The sequence below is a fragment of the Oncorhynchus masou genome, unplaced genomic scaffold (assembly GCF_036934945.1).
Source record: "Oncorhynchus masou masou isolate Uvic2021 unplaced genomic scaffold, UVic_Omas_1.1 unplaced_scaffold_659, whole genome shotgun sequence".
Lineage (NCBI taxonomy): Eukaryota > Metazoa > Chordata > Actinopteri > Salmoniformes > Salmonidae > Oncorhynchus > Oncorhynchus masou.
Genome location: NW_027013031.1, coordinates 414693 through 425417, shown reverse-complemented (window position 1 = coordinate 425417; position 10725 = coordinate 414693). Strand labels below are relative to the sequence as shown.

The window sequence follows — 10725 nt, the reverse complement described above, 5'->3', positions numbered from 1 at the left end:
TACAACACATTCTGGTTATCACTGTTCCAGAACACCAACATCACTGATGAACATTCTAGTTATCACTGTTCTAGAACACCAACATTACTGATGTACAACACATTATAGTTATCATTGTTCTAGAACATATTCTAGTTATAATTGTTCTAGAACACATTCTAGTTATCACTGTTCTAGAACACCAACATCACTGATGAACAAAACATTCTAGTTATCACTGTTCTAGAACACCAACATTACTGATGTACAACACATTGTAGTTATCATTGTTCTAGAACACATTCTAGTTCTCATTGTTCTAGAACACATTCTAGTTATCACTGTTCTAGAACACCAACATTGCTGATGTACAACACATTCTGGTTATCACTGTTCTAGAACAGCAACATCACTGATGAACAAAACATTCTAGTTATCACTGTTCCAGAACACACACACACATTCTAGTTATCACTGTTCTAGAACACATTCTAGTTAACACTGTTCTAGAACACCAACATCACTGTTCTAGAACATATTCTAGTTAGCACTGTTCTAGAACAAACTTTACTGATGTACAACATTCTAGTTATCACCGTTCTAGAACACATTCTAGTTATCACTGTTCTAGAACACCAACATCACTGTTCTAGAACACATTCTAGTTATCACTGTTCTAGAACACCAACATTACTGATGTACAACACATTCTAGTTATCACTGTTCTAGGAACACCAACATCACTGATGTACAACACATTCTAGTTATCACTGTTCTAGAACAACATCAACTGTTCTAGTTATAGCTGTTCTTTTTAATAGTGATGTGGGGTGGTGCGTAACCCACCCTGTAGTGCCTTGAATCCCTGTAGTGGAACTCTGGTAGAACCCGGTAACAAACTGCAGTAGTCGTCCTCTCCTCTCCTCAGTGAAGCTCTCTACAGCCTCCCAGAACCAGCAAACCACATTACTGTCTACAGCGCAGTGCTAAACGGGTGTTAGACTTCCAATCTGCTAGGTCTATCTTCCCCAGGCCTCCGATTATCAGCTAGAGAGACAGGAGACAGGCCTCCGATTATACACTAGAAGACAGAGACAGGCCTCAGATTATACACTAGAGAGAGACAGGCCTCCGATTATACACTAGAGAGAGACAGGGAGACAGGCCTCCGATTATACACTAGGGAGAGAGAGGCCTCCGATTAAACACTAGGGAGAGACAGGCCTCCGATTATACACTAGAGAGAGACAGGCCTCCGATTATACACTAGAGAGAGACAGGGAGACAGGCCTCCGATTATACACTAGAGAGAGACAGGCCTCCGATTATACACTAGGGAGAGACAGGCCTCCGATTATACACTAGGGAGAGACAGGGAGACAGGCCTCCGATTAAACACTAGAGAGAGACAGGCCTCCGATTAAACACTAGAGAGAGACAGGGAGACAGGCCTCAGATTATACACTAGGGAGAGACAGGCCTCCGATTATCAACTAGGGAGAGACAGGGAGACAGGCCTCCGATTATACACTAGGGAGAGACAGGCCTCCGATTATACACTAGGGAGAGACAGGCCTCAGATTATACACTAGGGAGAGACAGGCCTCCGATTAAACACTAGGGAGAGACAGGCCTCCGATTATACACTAGGGAGAGACAGGCCTCCGATTAAACACTAGGGAGAGACAGGCCTCCGATTATATACACTAGGGAGAGACAGGCCTCCGATTAAACACTAGGGAGAGACAGGCCTCCGATTATACACTAGGGAGAGACAGGCCTCCCGATTAGAGCACTAGGGAGAGACAGGCCTCCGATTATACACTAGGGAGAGACAGGCCTCAGATTATACACTAGGGAGAGACAGGCCTCCGATTATACACTAGGGAGAGACAGGGAGACAGGCCTCCGATTATACACTAGAGAGACAGGCCTCCGATTATACACTAGGGAGAGACAGGAGACAGGCCTCCGATTATACACTAGGGAGAGACAGGGAGACAGGCCTCCGATTATACACTAGGGAGAGAGAGGAGACAGGCCTCCGATTATGCACTAGGGAGAGAGAGGAGACAGGCCTCCGATTATACACTAGGGAGAGACAGGCCTCGATTAAACACTAGGGAGAGACAGGCCTCCGATTAAACACTAGGGAGAGACAGGCCTCCGATTATACACTAGAGAGAGACAGGCCTCCGATTATACACTAGAGAGAGACAGGCCTCCGATTATACACTAGAGAGAGACAGGCCTCCGATTAAACACTAGGGAGAGACAGGCCTCCGATTATACACTAGGGAGAGACAGGCCTCCGATTAAACACTAGGGAGAGACAGGCCTCCGATTATACACTAGAGAGAGACAGGCCTCCGATTATACACTAGACAGGCCTCCGATTATACACTAGAGAGAGACAGGCCTCCGATTAAACACTAGGGAGAGACAGGCCTCCGATTATACACTAGGGAGAGACAGGCCTCCGATTATACACTAGAGAGAGACAGGCCTCCGATTATACACTAGAGAGAGAGACAGGCCTCCGATTATACACTAGGGAGAACAGGAGACAGGCCTCAGATTATACACTAGAGAGAGACAGGCCTAAGATTATACACTAGTGAGAGACAGGGAGACAGGCCTCCGATTATACACTAGGGAGAGACAGGGAGACAGGCCTCCAGATTATACACTAGAGAGACAGGGAGACAGGCCTCCGATTATACACTAGAGAGAGACAGGCCTCCGATTATACACTAGGGAGAGACAGGCCTCAGATTATACACTAGGGAGAGACAGGGAGACAGGCCTCCGATTATACACTAGGGAGAGACAGGGAGACAGGCCTCCGATTATACACTAGGGAGAGACAGGGAGACAGGCCTCAGATTATACACTAGAGAGAGACAGGGAGACAGGCCTCCGATTATACACTAGAGAGAGACAGGCCTCTGATTATACACTAGGGAGAGACAGGCCTCCGATTATACACTAGAGAGAGACAGGCCTCCGATTATACACTAGGGAGAGACAGGCCTCAGATTATACACTAGAGAGAGACAGGCCTCCGATTATACACTAGGGAGAGACAGGCCTCCGATTATACACTAGGGAGAGACAGGCCTCCGATTATACACTAGGGAGAGACAGGGAGACAGGCCTCCGATTATACACTAGAGAGAGACAGGCCTCTGATTATACACTAGGGAGAGACAGGAAGACAGGCCTCCGATTATACACTAGGGAGAGACAGGGAGACAGGCCTCCGATTATACACTAGGGAGAGACAGGCCTCTGATTATACACTAGGGAGAGACAGGCCTCCGATTATACACTAGGGAGAGACAGGAAGACAGGCCTCCGATTATACACTAGGGAGAGACAGGCCTCCGATTATACACTAGGGAGAGACAGGCCTCTGATTATACACTAGGGAGAGACAGGCCTCCGATTATACACTAGGGAGAGACAGGAAGACAGGCCTCCGATTATACACTAGGGAGAGACAGGCCTCTGATTATACACTAGGGAGAGACAGGCCTCCGATTATACACTAGAGAGAGACAGGGAGACAGGCCTCAGATTATACACTAGGGAGAGACAGGGAGACAGGCCTCCGATTATACACTAGGGAGAGACAGGCCTCCGATTATACACTAGAGCGAGACAGGCCTCCGTTTACACACTAGAGAGAGACAGGCCTCCGTTTACACACTAGGGAGAGACAGGCCTCCGATTATACACTAGGGAGAGACAGGCCTCCGATTATACACTAGGGAGAGACAGGGAGACAGGCCTCCGATTATACACTAGAGAGACAGGCCTCAGATTATACACTAGACAGGCCTCCGATTATACACTAGGGAGAGACAGGGAGACAGGCCTCAGATTATACACTAGGGAGAGACAGGGAGACAGGCCTCCGATTATACACTAGAGAGAGACAGGCCTCCGATTATACACTAGAGAGAGACAGGCCTCCGATTATACACTAGGGAGAGACAGACCTCCGATTATACACTAGGGAGAGACAGGGAGACAGGCCTCCGATTATACACTAGGGAGAGAGAGGGAGACAGGCCTCCGATTATACACTAGGGAGAGACAGGCCTCCGATTATACACTAGAGAGAGACAGGAAGACAGGCCTCCGATTAAACACTAGAGGGGATACAGAGAGACAGGCCTCCGATTATACACTAGGAGAGACAGGGAGACAGGCCTCCGATTATACACTAGAGAGACAGGCCTCCGATTATACACTAGAGAGAGACAGGGAGACAGGCCTCCGATTATACACTAGAGAGAGACAGGCCTCCGACACACTAGACAGGCCTCCGATTATACACTAGGGAGAGACAGGCCTCCGATTATACACTAGGGAGAGACAGGCCTCCGATTATACACTAGGGAGAGACAGGCCTCCGATTATACACTAGAGCGAGACAGGCCTCCGTTTACACACTAGAGAGAGACAGGCCTCCGATTATACACTAGGGAGAGACAGGCCTCCGATTATACACTAGGGAGAGACAGGCCTCCGATTATACACTAGGGAGAGACAGGCCTCCGATTATACACTAGGGAGAGACAGGGAGACAGGCCTCCGATTATACACTAGAGAGAGACAGGGAGACAGGCCTCAGATTATACACTAGAGAGAGACAGGCCTCCGATTATACACTAGGGAGAGACAGGGAGACAGGCCTCAGATTATACACTAGGGAGAGACAGGGAGACAGGCCTCCGATTATACACTAGAGAGAGACAGGGAGACAGGCCTCCGATTATACACTAGAGAGAGACAGGCCTCCGATTATACACTAGGGAGAGACAGACCTCCGATTATACACTAGGGAGAGACAGGGAGACAGGCCTCCGATTATACACTAGGGAGAGAGAGGGAGACAGGCCTCCGATTATACACTAGGGAGAGACAGGCCTCCGATTATACACTAGGGAGAGACAGGAAGACAGGCCTCCGATTAAACACTAGAGAGAGACAGGCCTCCGATTAAACACTAGAGAGAGACAGGGAGACAGGCCTCCGATTATACACTAGAGAGAGACAGGCCTCCGATTATACACTAGGGAGAGACAGGGAGACAGGCCTCCGATTATACACTAGAGAGAGACAGGCCTCCGATTATACACTAGGGAGAGAGACAGGCCTCCGATTATACACTAGAGAGAGACAGGCCTCCGATTATACACTAGGGAGAGACAGGCCTCCGATTATACACTAGGGAGAGACAGGGAGACAGGCCTCCGATTATACACTAGGGAGAGACAGCCCTCCGATTATACACTAGAGAGAGACAGGCCTCCGATTATACACTAGGGAGAGACAGGGAGACAGGCCTCCGATTATACACTAGGGAGAGGCCTCCGATTATACACTAGAGGAGACAGGCCTCCGATTATACACTAGGGAGAGACAGGGAGACAGGCCTCCGATTATACACTAGAGAGAGACAGGCCTCCGATTATACACTAGGGAGAGACAGCCCTCCGATTATACACTAGAGAGAGACAGGCCTCCGATTATACACTAGGGAGAGACAGGGAGACAGGCCTCCGATTATACACTAGGGAGAGACAGGCCTCCGATTATACACTAGAGAGAGACAGGCCTCCGATTATACACTAGAGAGAGACAGGCCTCCGATTATACACTAGGGAGAGACAGGGAGACAGGCCTCCGATTATACACTAGAGAGAGACAGGGAGACAGGCCTCCGATTATACACTAGGGAGAGACAGCCCTCCGATTATACACTAGGGAGAGACAGGGAGACAGGCCTCCGATTATACACTAGAGGAGACAGGCCTCCACACTAGGGAGAGACAGCCCTCCGATTATACACTAGAGAGAGACAGGCCTCCGATTATACACTAGGGAGAGACAGGCCTCCGATTATACACTAGGGAGAGACAGGCCTCCGATTATACACTAGGGAGAGACAGGGAGACAGGCCTCCGATTATACACTAGGGAGAGACAGGCCTCCGATTATACACTAGGGAGAGACAGGCCTCCGATTATACACTAGGGAGAGACAGGCCTCCGATTATACACTAGGGAGAGACAGGCCTCCGATTATACACTAGGGAGAGACAGGGAGACAGGCCTCCGATTATACACTAGGGAGAGACAGGCCTCCGATTAAACACTAGAGAGAGACAGGCCTCCGATTATACACTAGGGAGAGACAGGGAGACAGGTCTCCGATTATACACTAGAGAGAGACAGGCCTCTGATTATACACTAGGGAGAGACAGGCCTCCGATTATACACTAGAGAGAGACAGGGAGACAGGCCTCCGATTATACACTAGGGAGAGACAGGGAGACAGGCCTCCGATTATACACTAGGGAGAGACAGGCCTCCGATTATACACTAGGGAGAGACAGGCCTCCGATTATACACTAGGGAGAGACAGGCCTCCGATTATACACTAGAGAGAGAAAGGCCTCCGATTATACACTAGAGAGAGAAAGGCCTCCGATTATACACTAGGGAGAGACAGGCCTCAGATTATACACTAGGGAGAGACAGGCCTCCGATTATACACTAGGGAGAGACAGGGAGACAGGCCTCCGATTATACACTAGGGAGAGACAGGGAGACAGGCCTCAGATTATACACTAGGGAGAGACAGGGAGACAGGCCTCCGATTATACACTAGGGAGAGACAGGCCTCCGATTATACACTAGAGAGAGACAGGCCTCCGATTAAACACTAGGGAGAGACAGGCCTCCGATTATACACTAGGGAGAGACAGGGAGACAGGCCTCCGATTATACACTAGGGAGAGACAGGCCTCCGATTATACACTAGGGAGAGACAGGGAGACAGGCCTCCGATTATACACTAGGGAGAGACAGGGAGACAGGCCTCCGATTATACACTAGGGAGAGACAGGCCTCAGATTATACACTAGGGAGAGACAGGCCTCCGATTATACACTAGAGAGAGACAGGCCTCCGATTATACACTAGAGAGAGACAGGCCTCCGATTATACACTAGGGAGAGACAGGCCTCCGATTATACACTAGGGAGAGACAGGGAGACAGGCCTCCGATTATACACTAGGGAGAGACAGGCCTCCGATTATACACTAGGGAGAGACAGGGAGACAGGCCTCCGATTATACACTAGGGAGAGACAGGGAGACAGGCCTCCGATTATACACTAGGGAGAGACAGGGAGACAGGCCTCCGATTATACACTAGAGAGACACAGGGAGACAGGCCTCAGATTATACACTAGGGAGAGACAGGGAGACAGGCCTCAGATTATACACTAGGGAGAGACAGGCCTCCGATTATACACTAGGGAGAGACAGGCCTCCGATTAAACACTAGAGAGAGACAGGCCTCCGATTAAACACTAGGGAGAGACAGGCCTCCGATTATACACTAGGGAGAGACAGGCCTCCGATTAAACACTAGAGAGAGACAGGGAGACAGGCCTCCGATTAAACACTAGAGAGAGACAGGCCTCCGATTAAACACTAGAGAGAGACAGGCCTCCGATTATACACTAGGGAGAGACAGGCCTCCGATTAAACACTAGAGAGAGACAGGGAGACAGGCCTCCGATTAAACACTAGAGAGAGACAGGCCTCCGATTAAACACTAGGGAGAGACAGGCCTCCGATTATACACTAGGGAGAGACAGGCCTCCGATTAAACACTAGAGAGAGACAGGCCTCCGATTATACACTAGGGAGTGACAGGCCTCCGATTAAACACTAGAGAGAGACAGGCCTCCGATTATACACTAGAGAGAGACAGGGAGACAGGCCTCCGATTATACACTAGGGAGTGACAGGCCTCCGATTAAACACTAGAGAGAGACAGGCCTCCGATTATACACTAGAGAGAGACAGGGAGACAGGCCTCCGATTATACACTAGGGAGAGACAGGCCTCCGATTAAACACTAGAGAGAGACAGGCCTCCGATTATACACTAGGGAGTGACAGGCCTCCGATTATACACTAGGGAGAGACAGGCCTCCGATTATACACTAGGGAGAGACAGGGAGACAGGCCTCCGATTATACACTAGAGAGAGACAGGCCTCCGATTATACACTAGGGAGAGACAGGCCTCCGATTATACACTAGAGAGAGAAAGGCTCCGATTATACACTAGGGAGAGACAGGCCTCCGATTATACACTAGGGAGAGACAGGGAGACAGGCCTCAGATTATACACTAGAGAGAGACAGGGAGACAGGCCTCCGATTATACACTAGGGAGAGACAGGGAGACAGACCTCCGATTATACACTAGGGAGAGACAGGCCTCCGATTATACACTAGGGAGAGGCCTCCGATTATACACTAGGGAGACAGGCCTCCGATTATACACTAGGGAGAGACAGGCCTCCGATTATACACTAGGGAGAGACAGGCCTCCGATTATACACTAGGGAGAGACAGGGAGACAGGCCTCCGATTATACACTAGAGAGAGACAGGCCTCCGATTATACACTAGGGAGAGACAGGGAGACAGGCCTCCGATTATACACTAGGGAGAGACAGGCCTCCGATTATACACTAGAGAGAGACAGGCCTCAGATTATACACTAGAGAGAGACAGGGAGACAGGCCTCCGATTATACACTAGGGAGAGACAGGGAGACAGGCCTCCGATTATACACTAGAGAGAGACAGGGAGACAGGCCTCCGATTATACACTAGAGAGAGACAGGGAGACAGGCCTCCGATTATACACTAGAGAGAGACAGGGAGACAGGCCTCCGATTATACACTAGGGAGAGACAGGGAGACAGGCCTCCGATTATACACTAGGGAGAGACAGGGAGACAGGCCTCAGATTATACACTAGAGAGAGACTGGCCTCCGATTATCAACTAGAGAGAGAGAGACAGGGAGAGAGAGTTAGACAGGCCTCAGATTATCAACTAGGGAGAGAGAGACATGCCTGACAGGCCTCTGATTATCAACTAGAGAGAGAGACAGGGAGACAGGCCTCCGATGATCAATTAGAGAGAGACAGACCTCCGATTATACACTAGGGAGAGACAGGCCTCCGATTATACACTAGGGAGAGACAGGCCTCCGATTATACACTAGGGAGAGACAGGCCTCCGATTATACACTAGGGAGAGACAGGCCTCCGATTATACACTAGGGAGAGACAGGCCTCCGATTATACACTAGGGAGAGACAGGGAGACAGGCCTCCGATTATACACTAGAGAGAGACAGGCCTCCGATTATACACTAGGGAGAGACAGGGAGACAGGCCTCCGATTATACACTAGGGAGAGACAGGCCTCCGATTATACACTAGAGAGAGACAGGCCTCTGATTATACACTAGAGAGAGACAGGGAGACAGGCCTCCGATTATACACTAGGGAGAGACAGGGAGACAGGCCTCCGATTATACACTAGAGAGAGACAGGGAGACAGGCCTCCGATTATACACTAGAGAGAGACAGGGAGACAGGCCTCCGATTATACACTAGGGAGAGACAGGGAGACAGGCCTCCGATTATACACTAGGGAGAGACAGGGAGACAGGCCTCAGATTATACACTAGAGAGAGACTGGCCTCCGATTATCAACTAGAGAGAGAGACAGGGAGAGAGAGTTAGACAGGCCTCAGATTATCAACTAGGGAGAGAGAGACATGCCTGACAGGCCTCTGATTATCAACTAGAGAGAGAGACAGGGAGACAGGCCTCCGATGATCAATTAGAGAGAGACAGGCCTCCGATTATCAATTAGAGCGAGAGACAGGGAGACCGGCCTCAGATTATCAATTAGAGAGAGAGACAGGCCTCCGATTATCAATTAGAGAGAGAGAGAGGCCTCCGATTATCAATTAGAGAGAGAGACAGGTAGACAGGCCTCAGATTATCAACTAGGGAGAGAGAGACAGGGAGAGAGTTAGACAGGCCTCAAATGATCAACTAGGGAGAGAGAGACAGGGAGAAAGTTAGACAGGCCTCAGATGATCAACTAGAGAGAGAGAGACAGGGAGAGAGAGTTAGACAGGCCTCCGATTATCAATTAGAGAGAGAGAGACAGCCAGAATAGCCAGCCAGCCAGCCAGCCAGCCAGAAAGGCAAAACAGACAGACAGGTATACAGATGAAGTTGGAAGTTTACATACACTTAGGTTGGATTCATTAAAACTTGTTTTTCAACCCCACACATTTCTTGTTAACAAACTATAGTTTTGGTAAGTCAGTTAGGACATCAACTTTGTGCATGACACAAGTCATTTTTCCAACAATTGTTTACAGACAGATTATTTCACTTATAATTCATTGTATCACAATTCCAGTGGGTCAGAAGTTTACATACACTAAATTGACTGCCTTTAAACATCTTGGAAAATTCCAGAAAATGATGTCATGGCTTTAGAAGCTTCTGGCTAATTGACATAATTTGAGTCAATTGGAGGTGTACCTGTGGAAATATTTCAAGGCCTACCTTCAAACTCAGTGCCTCTTTGCTTGACATCATAGGAAAATCAAAAGGAATCAGCCAAGACCTCAGAAAATAAATTGTAGACCTCCACAAGTCTGGTTCATCCTTGGGAGCAATTTCCAAACACCTGAAGGTACTACGTTCATCTGTACAAACAATAGTACGCTAGTATTGTCCAAATGGACAATGACCCCAAGCATACTTCCAAAACTGCTTAAGGACAACAAAGTCAAGGTATTGGAGTGGCCATCACAAAGTCCTGACCTCAATCCTATA

At 48.9% G+C, this 10725-nt stretch overlaps 1 pseudogene; it reads right to left on the bottom strand.

Moving 5' to 3' along the window:
- Positions 1 to 793: 793 nt before the first annotated feature.
- Positions 794 to 10725, bottom strand: part of LOC135536749 (E3 ubiquitin-protein ligase SMURF1-like) — a 35498-nt pseudogene continuing 25566 nt past the window's right edge.